The sequence below is a fragment of the Schistocerca nitens genome, chromosome 8, assembly GCF_023898315.1.
Source record: "Schistocerca nitens isolate TAMUIC-IGC-003100 chromosome 8, iqSchNite1.1, whole genome shotgun sequence".
Classification (NCBI taxonomy): Eukaryota; Metazoa; Arthropoda; class Insecta; order Orthoptera; family Acrididae; genus Schistocerca; species Schistocerca nitens.
The window spans coordinates 61,798,556-61,813,462 of record NC_064621.1 but is presented as its reverse complement, the minus strand read 5'-3'; the positions used below and the strand labels follow the sequence as shown (position 1 = coordinate 61,813,462).

Sequence of the window (14,907 nt, the reverse complement as noted above, 5' to 3'; positions counted from 1 at the left end):
AAACTAGAGTAAAAGATAAGGGTAAAAAGGTGTGCAAGGCACAGTTTAATACTGTTTATTGTAATGTTAAAAAACTGAAAAATAAGTTCTCCAAACACAAATTTGTATTATTTACTATTTCCCTTTCTAACTTTATGAATCATGAACTGAAAGCATTGTAAAACCCTAGTGCACGTACTTTTCGAGAACATTTCATATTACTTTTAAGGTGCCTTATAAACTAGCTTCTTTGACAGGAAGAGGTCTAATTATCAAAAGGTAAAGACGCCGTATCTGTCTAACTGATGTCCCTTGTGTAATTTCACAAGAATGATGAAATCATAGCCACAAACAGTATTGATTCCACAATAATGAAATTATATTCAGAGCATTCCAATAGTAAGAAAGACACAACATTACAGTTGTACAGAGCAAGAGAGTCATGAAAACCATTTGGAAACCAAAGTTACCACTGCTAAAGGTGCTGTGGCCAGATAGGCACAAACTGCGCTGATTTCAGAAAAAAAAATTTGAGCTGAAAGTCACTTATTCATATTAACAAGTGAACATTACGTTAAGAGCTTTATGAGTTTAGTGACTGCCACACAAGAACAATTCCAAATAAAATATGCAATTTTACAGCGCAATGTCACATATTTATTTCACCATAGTCTTTACACATAAAGACGAACTGTCTGAACAAGGAAGACAGTTAGTCACACTGGATGTTGTCTGCATTTATTTAAATCATAATGGTAACACTCAAGCAGTTATCTATAGTAGTATGGTTGGTAAGAGAAATTCAAGGATGAAACTTCCTGGCAGATTAAAACTGTGTGCCGGACCGAGACTCGAACTCGGGACCTTTGCCTTTCGCGGGCAAGTGCTCTACCAACCGAGCTACCGAAGCACGACTCACGCCCCATCCTCGCAGCTTTACTTCTGCCAGTACTTGTCTCCTACTTTCCAAACTTCACAGAAGCTCTCCTGCGAACCTTGCAGAACTAGCACTCCTGGAAGAAAGGATATTGCGGAGACATGGCTTAGCCACAGCCTGGGGGATGTTTCCAGAATGAGTTTTTCACTCTGCAGCAGAGTGTGCGCTGATATGAAACTTCCTGGCAGATTAAAACTGTGTGCTGGACCGAGACTCGAACTCAAGACCTTTGCCTTTCGCGGGCAAGTGCTCTACCAACTGAGCTACCCAAGCATGACTCACGCCTCATCCTCAAAGTTTTACTTCCGCCAGTACCTCATCTCCTACTTCCCAAACTTCACAGAAGCTCTCCTGAGAACATCGCAGAACTAAAGTTGTGAGGACGGGGCGTGACTCATGCTTGGGTAGCTCAGCTGGTAGAATACTTGCCCGCGATAGGCAAAGGTCCCGAGTTCGAGTCTCGATCCGGCATACAGTTTTAATCTGCCAGGAAGTTACATATCAGCACACACTTTGCTGCAGAGTGAAAATCTCATTCTGAAATTCAAAGATGTTTCCTGCAGAGGGTCATGGATGTCAAATGATTTGGATATGAGAGGGGAGTTTGGAATATGTATAGTTCACAAAAATAATACGGTTATGAAAAAGATAGATTGCTGCTTATCATAAAGATGACACCTGAGTTCCAACACCTACGTACATATTCCACAAACCAATGTACCACGGCAGAGGGCACACTATACCACTACTAGTCATTTCCTTTCTTGTTCCATTTGAAAACAGAGTAAGGGAAAAACAACTGTCTATATGCCTCCCTCTGTATGAGTCCTAATATCTCATATCGTATCTTTGAACTGTTATGTTGGCGGCAGTAGAATTGTTCTGCAGTCAGCTTCAAATGCAGATTCTCTAAATTTTCTTAATAGTGTTCCCCAAAACAAATGTTGCCTTCCCTCCATGGATTCTAATTTGAGTTCCTGAAGCATCTCCATAACACCTGCATGCTGTTCGAACCTATCAGTAACAAACCTAGCAGCTGCCTCTGAATTACTTCAATGTCTTCTTTTAATCCAACTAGGTATGAATCCCAAACACTTGAGCAGTACTCAAGAATAGTTTGCACTAGCATCCTATATGTGGTCTCCTTTACAGATGAGCCACACTTTCCCAAAATTCTCCCGATTAATCAAAGTCGACTATGTGCCTTCCCTAACACAATACTCACAAGCTTGTTCCATTTTGCATCACTTTGCAATGTGCAGTATTTAAACAACATTACTGTGTCAAGCAGGATACTATTATGCTGTATACGGACATGACAGGTTTGTTTTTTCCATTCATCTGCATTACATTTTTCTACATTTAGAGCTAGTTGTCATCCATTACGCCAACTAGAAATTTTGTCTATGTCACCTTGTATACTCCTACAGTCAGTCAACTTTCACACCTTTCCATACACCACAGCATTATCAGTAAAAACCCGCAGATTGCTACATGTGCTGTCCACCAGATCGTTTATGTATATAGAAAATAACAGTTGTCCTATCACACTTCCCTGGGGCATTCTTGATGATACTCTTGCCTTTGCTGAATACTCGCCTTCAAGGACAACATACTGGGTTCCATTACTGAAGAAGTCTTCGAGACACTCACATATCTGGGAACCTATGCCATATGCTTTTACATTCATCTGCTGTATGGTACTGTGCAAATGCTTTTTGGAGATCAAGGAATACTGAACCTGCTTGTTACTTTTCATCCATAGTTCACAGTATATCATGTGAGAAATGGGCAGGCTGAGTTTTGCCCAAGAAATGCTTTCTCTAAACCATGCTGATTCTCAGTCTCATGTTAGGGATACGAGTGTGCCATTTTGCAGCTCCGTTCTTTCACCCTTCTTATATACAGGTATCAACTGGCTTTTTCCCAGTCACTTGAGACTTTGCTCTGGGTGAGAGATTTGTGATAAATGGCATGATAAGTAAGTGGCCAATGCACAGATTTGTAAAACCAAATTGTGATTCCATCTGGTTCTGGCAACTTTTTATTCCCCATCTCTTTTAGTTGGTTCTCTATGCCAAGAATGCTTTATTACTACACTGTCCATAAAGGAGACTGACTGATGGTCAAACAATGGTATGTTTGTGTGAGTCTCTGGCATGAATGGTTTCTTAAATGAAAAATTTAAAACTTTGGCTTTCGTTTTGCTACCACCAGCTCCTACAGCAGTGTGTTCAACAAATGACCGGATGTACGCGTTAAGACTTGCTTAGCGATTTTACACAGGACTAGAATTTTCTCAGGTTCTTGGTCATATTTTCTGCTAAACTTTGCCAGTCATCATTTGCTCATTCTCTTTTGAAGTGAGAGTGCAACAGCCACTGCTTTGTCAACATTTTCCAAATTTTGTTATTAAATCTCAGTGGCTCCTTTTCACGCTTAATCCATTTACTAGGCACATATGTTCTCCTGATCACAATTTACACTCTGTTTAAACTTATCTCATAATTTCTCTATGTCCAACTTACTGGAACTAAATGATGTCAGTTCACTGTCTAAGTGAAACGCAAACCACACTTTCCTATCCTTCTTGACAGATATATTAACTTTCATAACCATATTTTCTATAATGACATCATTATTACTAATCATCGTCTCTATACTGACACTGTTGATAAGGCCTGGCCTGTTTGTAGCTACAAGGTCTAAGACATTTCCATTGCATGTAGGCTGCTCAAGACAGTTTTCAGAAGACATGTTCAAAAGTACTTCAAAAAACTGTCTGTCTGAAACCCCCCACCATGAATCCACAGACATCCCAGTCTACACTCCACAGACTGAAGTCACCTCCAACTAGTATTTCGTGACCTGGGTATTTACATATCACTGACTGTAGAATTTCCTTGAATGATTCTAGAACTGTCACAGTGGAATCAGAGGGTCAGTAAAAACATTCAACAAATAACTTCGTTCCTACTAGACCTGTTATACATAACCATCTGATCACTGTTAAAGTCACTTCACCGTCACAATCAACTTCGACCTCAACAGACAAAGTATTTTTGTCAACATTTCCCCTCCAATGGAGTCTAATCTGACTGTCCCATATATGCTCCATCACTCACTGAATATCTCAGACTATTATACTTAAGGTTTCAGCCAGCTCTCGATCCCAAGAATAATTTGAAAGTGAACTTCCCTGGATAGCAGTAAATTCAGGAACTTTGTTACAAATACTTCAATAATTTATCAATAAAACTTTGACAGTCGAAAAGTCTCTGCTATGAACGCGGTCTGACTTCACTTTCTGCATATCAACTGGTAAGTATTCATGTATGTACATAGCCTAAAAAAAACCATGTACAACAAGGTCACAGAGCTGACAAAGCCTTTGATTGAGATCCTCCACCTGACTCCAAACCTAAGGACCCAAATTTAATCTGGGAGCAATACTGCAAACTGTGAGCTCTGCTTGCACCGTATGCATGAGGCCAGCAGCCTTCACACTTCTGCCAGTCACCGATATGAACTGAGGAGAGCCTCACAAACCACGTGACAGGTCTCGATGATGCCAGCGTGAGCCACAATTTGCACCCTGCACTCTTAGCAGCCACAGGCAAGGCTGCCTCCACATCTTGGATGAGCACTTCAGTACACATACTGAGTACACACCTACTTTCTTTCCAGCCCTGAACACTATCTTCTTCAGAGGCTCCATGATGCACCTAGCATTGGAACTCCTGATAACTAGCAAATGCCTGCCCACACATGTCTGCTCAGACCCTGCTGAAGGAACGGCCACCTGTTCACTCACAGGGCAAATATGTCAGGCCAAATGGTCAGCCTCCACATTGGTCCTCTGCCTCAAGTGATGCAAGTGCATTACCAGTCACCACCTCACCCTGCTGTGATGGTGGATCCGCCATGTTGATTAAACTAGGATGTGCCTCAGTAGCAGAGCCCTTGGACAAAACAAGTGATACCTGACATGTCCCATGCAACATGCAAGATCCCCTGGTGCCCCACACATCTCGGCAGCAGCCTGAAGGCAACTGACAATAGACAAAAGCACATTTAGCTGTCTGCATACTGTGGCCAGCTCCTCCTGCATCTTCACACAGCAAGCAAACATCCTACCCATGCTACCAAGACTAACTGAAAAAGTAAACTACAGAAGCAGACAGGAATCTAGATACTCAACTTGATATCCTTCTTATGTGTCATCAATGAACAATGATGTCTTAATGAAATGTGCAGTCGATTGTTCAGAAGAAATGAAAACAGTGCTATGGACTGCCTGAATTTACACTTACAGTTAAAAATTTTAGTCTGAACCTCTTAAACAGAAAAACATGCACGAAATTTAAGAAATATGCTGCTAGTTAAACACATTTGATGCATTTACTCCCTTTTGAAGCCTTTCAGTTGCATTCTGGCTGGATACAGGGATCACGTTGTAACAACAACAACTGTACATATAATAATTTTTTCTTCTGATTTTCAATAAATTAGTATAATCGATGTTCTGATTTCATTTCTTTTTCTTTTCTTGCCATTGTGTTAAAGAAACTGTAAACAATTTTCGATGTGAATATTAATGTTTATGTCAAATTGCAAGCAATATTATAACAAAATGGAAATGTAAGAAATGTTGAAACTGTTGTAAGATGTTAAAGTTGTAATTGTGCACCTGGTCCATACGTAGGCAATGTATTAGGACATGTAGAATGCAAAACCTCGGGTGAATACCCTGTCTGTAGGGGAGCGGTAAAAGGTGGATGGTAAGCGAGCGCAGGAAAATGCACACGGGCACTGTACGGCATAATGGGATCAGCAGTAGTAGTCGGAGTTGGGCATCGGTCTGAGAAACACGCTCTGGATCGAGGAGGCTCTCCTGGAAAACGTGATTTCATTGAGCCTCGGATGTGCCGTTTCCGACGACTATACAGCATGGCAAAATTCCATAGGCACTAAATGGAAAAATATTGCGACACTATGAAGAAGTAAAGTGCAGATACATCAAGAGCCATAGCTGTGATTGTATGTGTGCTCTGCACCTCGCCATCTCGCCGCCCGCCAACCGCCACATCGATACGAACAGGTTGAAACTTTTAGTACTGTATTCGTGCGGAACAGTGTTACTTTTGTTCCTGACTGTTCAATAACACATTAACTTTTACCAGAACTGTCCTATCATTTAATTATCCTCATCACTAACCTAGACAGGGTCCTTTCCACATGTTGTGCAATCCGAGTGTCCCGAGATGAAGATTTAAAGTTTATGTTAATAATAATTACCTGCAGACCTATCTATGTTAGAATGATGTTTAAAGAACTTTGTTGTTAATGAATATATAGGCAAATAATATAGGTCTGACAAAGTTGGAAGATAATGTTGAAATTGGTTTAGTAATAAAGTTTAATTAATTTGAGACAAAATTAATGGTAGTTAAATGAGCAAGAAATAAAACAAAAAGAGTTGTAACTCATATATTGGAAATCTTGAGTGCTTAACGATTCCATAATCAAAATTTTCAGTACAGTGATCATAACAGTTTCAGGGTTCCCTTCCCCCCCACCTCCCCCCCACCCCACCCCCTTTTTCTTTTCTATTCATTTAAATTCTGAAGTGTACTGAACTGATTTGATCAGCAAAGTTAAAGTCAATATAAAACCAAAATTTATTAGTGTTTTACCTTTTTCAAAATTGACATTGTATGTGTGTTTCGAAAGTGCTATTTCTAGGGTAACCTGTGCCCGATTTTAATCAGATCAATAGACTGTACGAAGTTCGTAGTAAACATTATAGTGTATTGTTGTGTATTTTTGGCTTGTCCATATTAGTACAGAAAGTGAAATTATTAGTTCAGTAGATTTCCTGGTTCTAAAATTTACCATATTATGCAGTGCTATTACGTGTTGTTTTGTATGAACGTACATCAACTTGTACTGGGAAGAAACTCAGTTAATGCCTAATTAGGCTGGCGACCGTATTATTAACAATTTGGTAGCATCTGCTGTGTCGTTTCTTGTCTGTGCTAACGTGTATTTGCACTTCCGACTTGCTTGACGCATCATTGTTGTTACTGAGTGGGTGAAAGTCTGAATTTGCCTCCATTCGGGTACACGCGGTCAATATCTACCCCAAAATCCTTTCTTATAAGGTGAAGCCCGTCAACTTACCATAGTACAGGCTTTAAAGAGTATCGTGCGCAGTAGCGTAGTGTTACAAGTGGCTTCCGGTGACAGGACATCCAGTTGTTGTCGGTCACAAATTAATGAGAATACCGAACAGTGGATGTTCAGTGGCACGAATTGCAATAATAATTAGTAAAGTAAACAGCAGTGAACGTCAAGTACGATAGTGTGGTGTAATTTGCATTCAATATGGACAAGAACGTAGAAACAGTAGATGTGCCGAGCGTAATGGAAAACGCGGCTGGCAGTAGCAGGAGTTTACGCGGCCAGATAACAGATGGCGTTAGCGGAAGACAATTGGCGTACATACAATATCACGAACATGTTAACGAACAGATTGAAAGGTCGAGAGTGCCTCGAACACAGCAAGGGATAAGGCTGGTTGGTTGTTTGAGGTTTACGGGACCAAACAGCGAGGTCATCAGTCCCTTGTTTCAAATATACTCCATTCTGCTAACGGGACATCGCGGAAAAGTCAGAACTATAAAACGGAAAAAGGGAAAAACGTAAAAGGGCAGTCACGTTGTCATTGGTAAAAACAAATGAGGGAAGTCGGCAAGAGAACGAACCCAACACTATGCTGAAGCAGCATAGGCAAGACCACCTGTGACTTTAAGTACAACTGCTATAATGCAGAAAATACGTATGGGAATAGAAAGACTAACCAAGCCTTAAAAAAAAAGGGTAAAAAAGAGTAAAAGGGGAAGAAAAGAGGATTCCGGTCAGGGAGGTGAATCGGGAATCTCTGAACACTGCCTACAGTGGGAGACACCCAAACACTCACCGCCCTGCCCCAACACCAGAGAGATTAAAAACCTTAAAACTGAGAATAAAAACCACTCTCCCGGAGGAAACCGAGAACCAGAGAGACCATCCGGGAATCGTCAGCCAACATCAAAGGTAAAGTGTGGGGGAGTCTGTACTTAGCACGCAGAGCCAAAAGAAGGGGGCATTCAACCAAAATGTGGGCCACTGACTGGAAGGCTCCACAACCACATAGCGGGGGTGGCTCATCACGCAAAAGAAAACCATGGGTCAGCCTGGTATGGCCAATGCGGAGACGACACAATGTGGTCGAGTCCTTTCGGGAGAGGCGAAAGGAAGAACGCCATGGGCCTGGTGTCACCGTAATTGCACGAAGTTTATTAGACAGTGGAGTAGCCTCCCAAGAATTGGCCCATGACTGTGCGAAGTTGGATTTGATGTGAAGCCGTAAATCCGCTGCAGGAGGGGTTACAGAAAACGGGGGGTAAGTAACTGCTCCCCCAGCCAAACGATCAGCGAGCTCATTTTCTGGGATACCCACATGGCCAGGGACCCATAGGAAGTCAATGGAACAAGCAGCACGGTGAATATCAGCGAGATGGTCATGGATGGCAGAAACCAAGGGATGGCGCGAAAAACACCGGTCAATAGCAAGAAGGCCACTCATCGAGTCCGTACATAACAAAACGCGGTTGTGTTGGGATTGTTTAATAAAGGTAAGGGCACGGGAAATTGCCATCAATTCCGCAGTAAACACCCCACATGTAGGTGGCAGCAGATGATTTTCCGTTCCAACAGAGGACGTGAAGGCATACCCAACATGATCAGCAGATTTAGAGCCATCAGTGTAAAAAACAAGAGCATCCCGAAACTCCCATAAAATTTGGCGGAAAAAGGAACGGAACACCACCGGGGGGATGGAATCTTTCGGACCGCGGCGGAGATCCATCCGAATTCGAGGCCGAGGAACTAACCAAGGAGGGGTGGAGGGGAGGGAGCGAGGAAGACAGGACAAAGAAGGAAGCTGAAAATCACAGTAAAGAGACGCAAGGCGCAGCCCAACCGGTAAACCCGCCCGAGGGCGGGAGTCGGGTGGGCGACGTCCATGGTCTGGGAACAGGATAGAATAGGAAGGATGAGTGGGAGAAGAACGGATAGTGAGGGCATAAGACACCAGAAGCTGGGACCGCCGAACAGAAAGGGATGGGATCCCAGCTTCAACCAGGAGACTATCAACAGGGCTAGTAGGGAAGGCACCGGTGGCCAAACGGATACCACGATGGTGGACTGGATCCAGCACGTGCAATGTGGAAGGAGCAGCTGAACCATAAACTTGACAACCATAGTCCAAACGAGACAGAACTAGAGCACGATAAAGACGGAGGAGGAGGGAACGGTCCGCACCCCAAGAGGAGTGGGCAAGGAAGCGATGCGAAGGACATTGAGTTTACGGAAACATCCTACCTTCAGGAGTCTGATATGGGGCAACCAAGTGAGCTTGTTGTCGAAAAGAAGACCCAGGAAACGAAACTGTGAAACCACAGGCAATCGTGCAGCGAGATAGAGCTCTGGATCAGGGTGGACCGTAGTACGGCGACAGAAGTGGACCACCCGCAATTTTAAAGGAGAGAATTGAAACCCGTGTGAGAGGGTCCATGCAGAGACACGCCGTATAGCCACCTGGAGCTGCCGTTCTGCAGATGCCATCGAGGAGGAACTAACCCAAATGCAGAAATCATCCACATACAGGGCAGGGGCGACCAAGGGACCGACAGAGGCCACAAGTCCATCGATAGCAATGAGGAAAAGAAGGACACTCAAGACAGAACCCTGTGGGATGCCCGTCTCCTGGGTCCGTGGAGAACTAAAAGCAGTACCAACTCGAACTCTGAATGACCGATGGATCAGGAACTGGCGGATAAAAGTCGGGAGTGGGCCCCGAAGACCCCACTGATGAAGGGTTAGTAAGATGTGATGGCGCCAGGCCGTGTCATAGGCCTTGCGAAGGTCAAAAAACACTGCAACCAAATGGCGGCGCTGGGAAAAAGCCTGCCGAACTGCGGATTCCAAGCGAAGTAAATGATCGATTGGAGATCGTCCCTCTCGAAAGCCACACTGGTAAGGGGACAATAGATCCCGAGATTCGAGGACCCAAGTGAGCCGACGGGCTACCATCCATTCAAGTAACTTACAAACAACATTGGTCAAACTAATTGGCCGATAGCTGTCAACAGATAGGGGGTTCTTACCAGGCTTAAGGACAGGAACCACAATGCTATCCCTCCACTGAGAAGGGAAGTCACCCTGGAGCCAGATACGGTTAAACACCCGAAGAAGATGTTGCCGTTGTGGAGCACTGAGATGTTGAAGCAGTTGGTTATGAATGGAATCTGGGCCAGGGGCCATATCATGAGAAGAAGATAGAGCAGAAATAAATTCCCATTCAGTAAAAGGTTCGTTATAAGATTCTGACTCACAAGTGGTGAAACATAAGGTGAGAGCTTCAGCCTGCTGTTTTTGATGAAGGAAAGCAGCTGGATAGGAGGCTGACGCTGATGCCACTGCCAAATGGGTCGCAAGATGTTCTGCGATAACTAATGGGTCCGTACAAATGCCATCTGGGAGGTGAAGGCCTGGGAGGGTGGACTGCCGATGGCAACCTTGGAGAGAGCGAAGCGTAGCCCATACCCATGACAGAGGGACAGTGGAACCAAGGGAAGAAACGAATCATTCCCAACATATCCGCTTGCTCTGTTTGATTAAATAACGGGCGTTAGCGCGAAGGCGTTTAAAGGTAGTAAGGCTGGCTACGGATGGGTGCCTCTTAAAGTGTTGCAAAGCTCGACGGCGATCACGGATGGCAATGGCAATGGCCGTACTCCACCACGGGACTTGCCGGCGACAAAATGGTCGAGATGAGCGCGGGACAGCAAGGTTAGCAGCGCGAACAATCGCGTCAGACACGTCACGTAGGACGTCATCAATACAACCTGACAAAGAGGGAGAAAACGCGACCTGTGCAGTGTATAGAGGCCAATCGGCGCGGTGGAAAGACCAACGAGGTAACCTGTCCATCGGGGAGCGGGAAGGGAGCGTGATAATCAACGGGAAATGGTCACTATCACAAAGGTCGTCGTGTGGCGACCAGTGTAATGAAGGGAGGAGAGAGGGAGAAGAAAGAGAAAGATCAATGGCAGAAAAGGTACCATGACCGGCACTGAAATGAGTAGGGGAGCCATCATTAAGAAGGCACAGGTCGTGGTCCGCAATAAATTGGTCTATAAGAAGACCTCGTCTAGATGGAAAGGCACTGCCCCACAAAGGATGATGAGCATTAAAATCCCCAAGGAGGAGGAAGGGAGGAGGAAGTTGCTGAAGAAGGGTGGTTAAGGCAGCAGGTGTAAGAGTCCTGTCAGGAGGGAGATAAAGATTGCAAACCGTGACTGCAGAATCTAAGTGGACCCTAACAGCAACCGCTTCCAATGTAGTTTGGAGAGGAATCCACGTGCTAGCAATGTCTGTACGGACCAACGTAAAAACGCCACCAGAAGCCCGCAAGGGTCCGACCCGATTTCGACAGAAAACACGGAACCCACGGAGGGTCGGTGAGTGAGCATCAGTAAAATGAGAATCCTGGAGAACCACACAAGCTGCATAGTAGGACGAAAGAAGGGATTTCAATTCCGGAAGGTGACGATAGTAGCCATTACAATTCCATTGGAGAACCACAGAACGATGGTTTAAATGAGGGCTGAACACACTAAATCCAGTCATACCGCCGGGTCCCCACCCGTCACCGACAAGGAGGGGGCGACATCCATGAATGACAGGTCAGAATCCGGTTGTGAAGTCGGGGAAGGGACCTCCGGTGACACCAGAGGCTCTTTGTCCCGGGACTTATGTTTCTTCTTCTTTTCAGGCTGAGATCGAGGAGGGCTGTGTGGCATAAAGGAGCCAGCTGCAGCAAGATCAGGAACAGAAAGAGACCGGGCGACCTGGGGGCCGACAGACCGCGGCTCTCGCGGTCGCCGCGCGGCAGCAGACCTTTGACCTGGAAGGTGCCGGGAAGGGGCATCCCGGGAGAGGCGCCCTTGACCGGCAGACGCCGAAGGAGTGGGACACTTCTCCGGCTGGGGAGGGGGAGCAGCGCCCAGAGAAGAAGGTGTGGGAGCTGCAGGGGAGGAGTGGGGTCCGGGATGGGGGTAAGGAATGGGGAGGAAGGGGTGAAGATGTATCCAAGGCATAACTAGATGGCATGGACACAGGGTGCAGTCGTGCATATTTCTTACGGGCCTCTGTGTAGCTTAAACAATCAAGGGACTTATACTCCTGTATCTTTTTTTCTTTCTTATAGACTGGGCAATCTGGTGAATGTGGAGAATGACTACCATGACAATTTACACATACAAGAGGGGGAACACAGGGACTCCCCTCATGGAGTGGACGTCCACAGTCACCACAGAGAGGGTCCCGGAAACAGCGAGAAGACATGTGGCCAAAACGCAAGCACTTAAAACACCGCATAGGAGGTGGGATGTACGGCTTCACATCACAGCGATAGACCATAATCTTAACTTTCTCAGGAAGGGTATCCCCTTCAAAGGCCAGGATAAAGGCACCAGTATCAATACGATTATCTTTAGGACCCTTCTGAACACGCCGAACGAAGTGAACACCCCACCGTCCGAGATTGTCCCGAAGTTCCTCATCAGTTTGAAGGATGAGGTCCCTGTGAAAAATCACACCTTGTACCATATTTAGAGACTGGTGAGGGGTAATGGACACAGGAATTGTGCCAAGATGGGTACAGGCACGAAGGGCCAAAGATTGGGCAGCTGAAGCAGTTTTTATCAGCAACGAACCCGACCGCATCTTGCTCAGGGAGTCCACTTCGCCGAACTTGTCTTCAATGTGTTCCACAAAGAATAAAGGTTTGACACTGGTGAAAGTATCTCCATCAGTCCTGGTGCAAACTAGATAACGGGGGAAAGGTTTTGCCCCTAGACGACGGGCCTGACCCTCTTCCCAGGGGGTAGCCATGGAAGGGAAGGCCGAAGGATCAAGAGAAGCAGCACTTGAGGAATCAGTACCACGCAGAGAGACGGCCGCAGAAGAACGGCCAGAGTTTTGGACCCGTATGCGTTTCATCTGCATAGCGTCCGCCCTGATACCACCCACTCCGATCAGGGGCTCTCCTCACGGGCGCCACCCAGCCACAGCAAGGGCCGTCTGGCACGGCGGCCATTGCCGGGAGTTCCGATGCTCCAGGATGACGAGCAACCACTCCAAGGCATGCATGAGGAGGTCACAGCTCAGGTATCAGAAGTGTGATCCCTGTGTGTTCAGGGGGCTCAACCAAAAGGGTACATAGCGACCCCACCACACGGGCTGGCTACCGTGCTGGCTATGCACCCTAGCATCAAACAACGACGTGAAAGAAAAGGTGGAATGTACTAGGAGGGCGCACGTCGGAGACACTAGGTAAGGTGCTCTTCCCCAAATGGCTCACACTACGGAGGAGAAATTTTGGAATGGAGGTCAAACCCCAGAGGGGGACCAAGGAATGCCAAAAGGAGGAGACGAGTACGCAACAAAGCCGGAGTGTAAAACCAACAGAACCAGGAGGATAGCGGGGGCCAACATAAGCAAGGACACCAATAGAGGGAGAGGAGAGGGCGAGGGGAAAGGAGCATGGAGGGGAAAGGAGGGGAAGGAAAAGGAAATGCAGCCCGGGAGAGAAAGAAGGCTGCAATGGCTCGGGGCCCCGTGCTCGTCACGCACGTATCCACAAAAGAGTTGTGGACCCCCTGGGGGGAGCAAGGGATAAAACAAGAAGTAGAGGATGACTTTATAGATGACAGTGGGTATGTGAATGAATCCACTGACATGTTTGATTCACCACAGATAAAGAAAAAACCGAAAGAAACTTTTGAAGTAGTATCGGAACACACCGATTCCGTAGAACAAAACAGTGTGAAATTTTGAGCATGAACGATTTATTTGAACAATTAACCAAACAAATTGCAGGCCAGAATGATCAGCTTAAAAAACAAGTCAGTAATCAGGTTAGTCAACTTAAAAGACATGTTGATGAGCAGCTTAAAACTCAAAGTAATCAGCTCAAAACTCAGAATCATTAGCTTAAAACACACGTTGACGAGCAGCTTAAAACACAAGTTGGTCAGATTAAAGCATAGGTCGAAGAACAAGGAATTAAAATCAGTACACAAATAGAACAGGTAGAACAAAAAGCGGGTAATTTAGTTATGTGGTAAATACTATGAAGTTTGAAATTAACACAATTAATAAAAATATGGATACTCTGCAGGAGGAAATTGAAAACATTAACAGTAGGTTTGATGTTGAAATTCTCAACATCCAAGAGAAAGTAGAGCCTCTAGTCGAAACAAAAGTAGACGAAAAAGTTTTCGGTCTTAAAACTGAGATCGTAAATGAATGTCAACATGGAATATCACAGTTGAAAAAGGCAGTATCAGACACTGAAAGAGATTTAGGCGAAAAAGTGACTGGATGTGTGCAAAAATGTGAACAAAATACTTCAAAAATTCAAGGCAAAATTTTCGATCTTGAGAGTAAAATTAAAGATAGGCCTGGTGTTGTCTATAATAGCACACCAGTTACGAAGCTATTGGAAGGTGAGGAACGCTTCGATCCCGCCAAGAAACATAACGGATGGCATCCGTTAGATTTCATCAAAAATTGCGAGAGGATATTTCCTGAACACTTGTCTGATCAGGAAAAGATAAACGTAGTAATTAGTGCCTTAGCAGGTGACGCTAAGCGCTGGGGAATTAATATGAATACCGAACGAATGACGTTCGAAGAATTTAAGCAAAAGTTTACGGAAGAATATTGGTCCGAACAAAAACAGGATCATTTGTGGCGCGAGTTTATCATGGCCAAGCTTCATGATAACAGGGGCAGGAATTCTTTGAAAGATTTCTGCGAATATTGGTACCGAAAATTGACACATTTAAGAGGGAGAAGATCCGATTCAGAAATCATAT

General features: G+C 45.0%; 1 protein-coding gene across 2 annotated transcripts in view; it reads right to left on the bottom strand.

The window, feature by feature from the left end:
• LOC126198441 (multidrug resistance protein homolog 49-like) overlaps positions 1 to 14,907 on the bottom strand; it is a 439,165-nt gene that overhangs the window by 277,342 nt on the left and 146,916 nt on the right. The window lies entirely within an intron of this gene.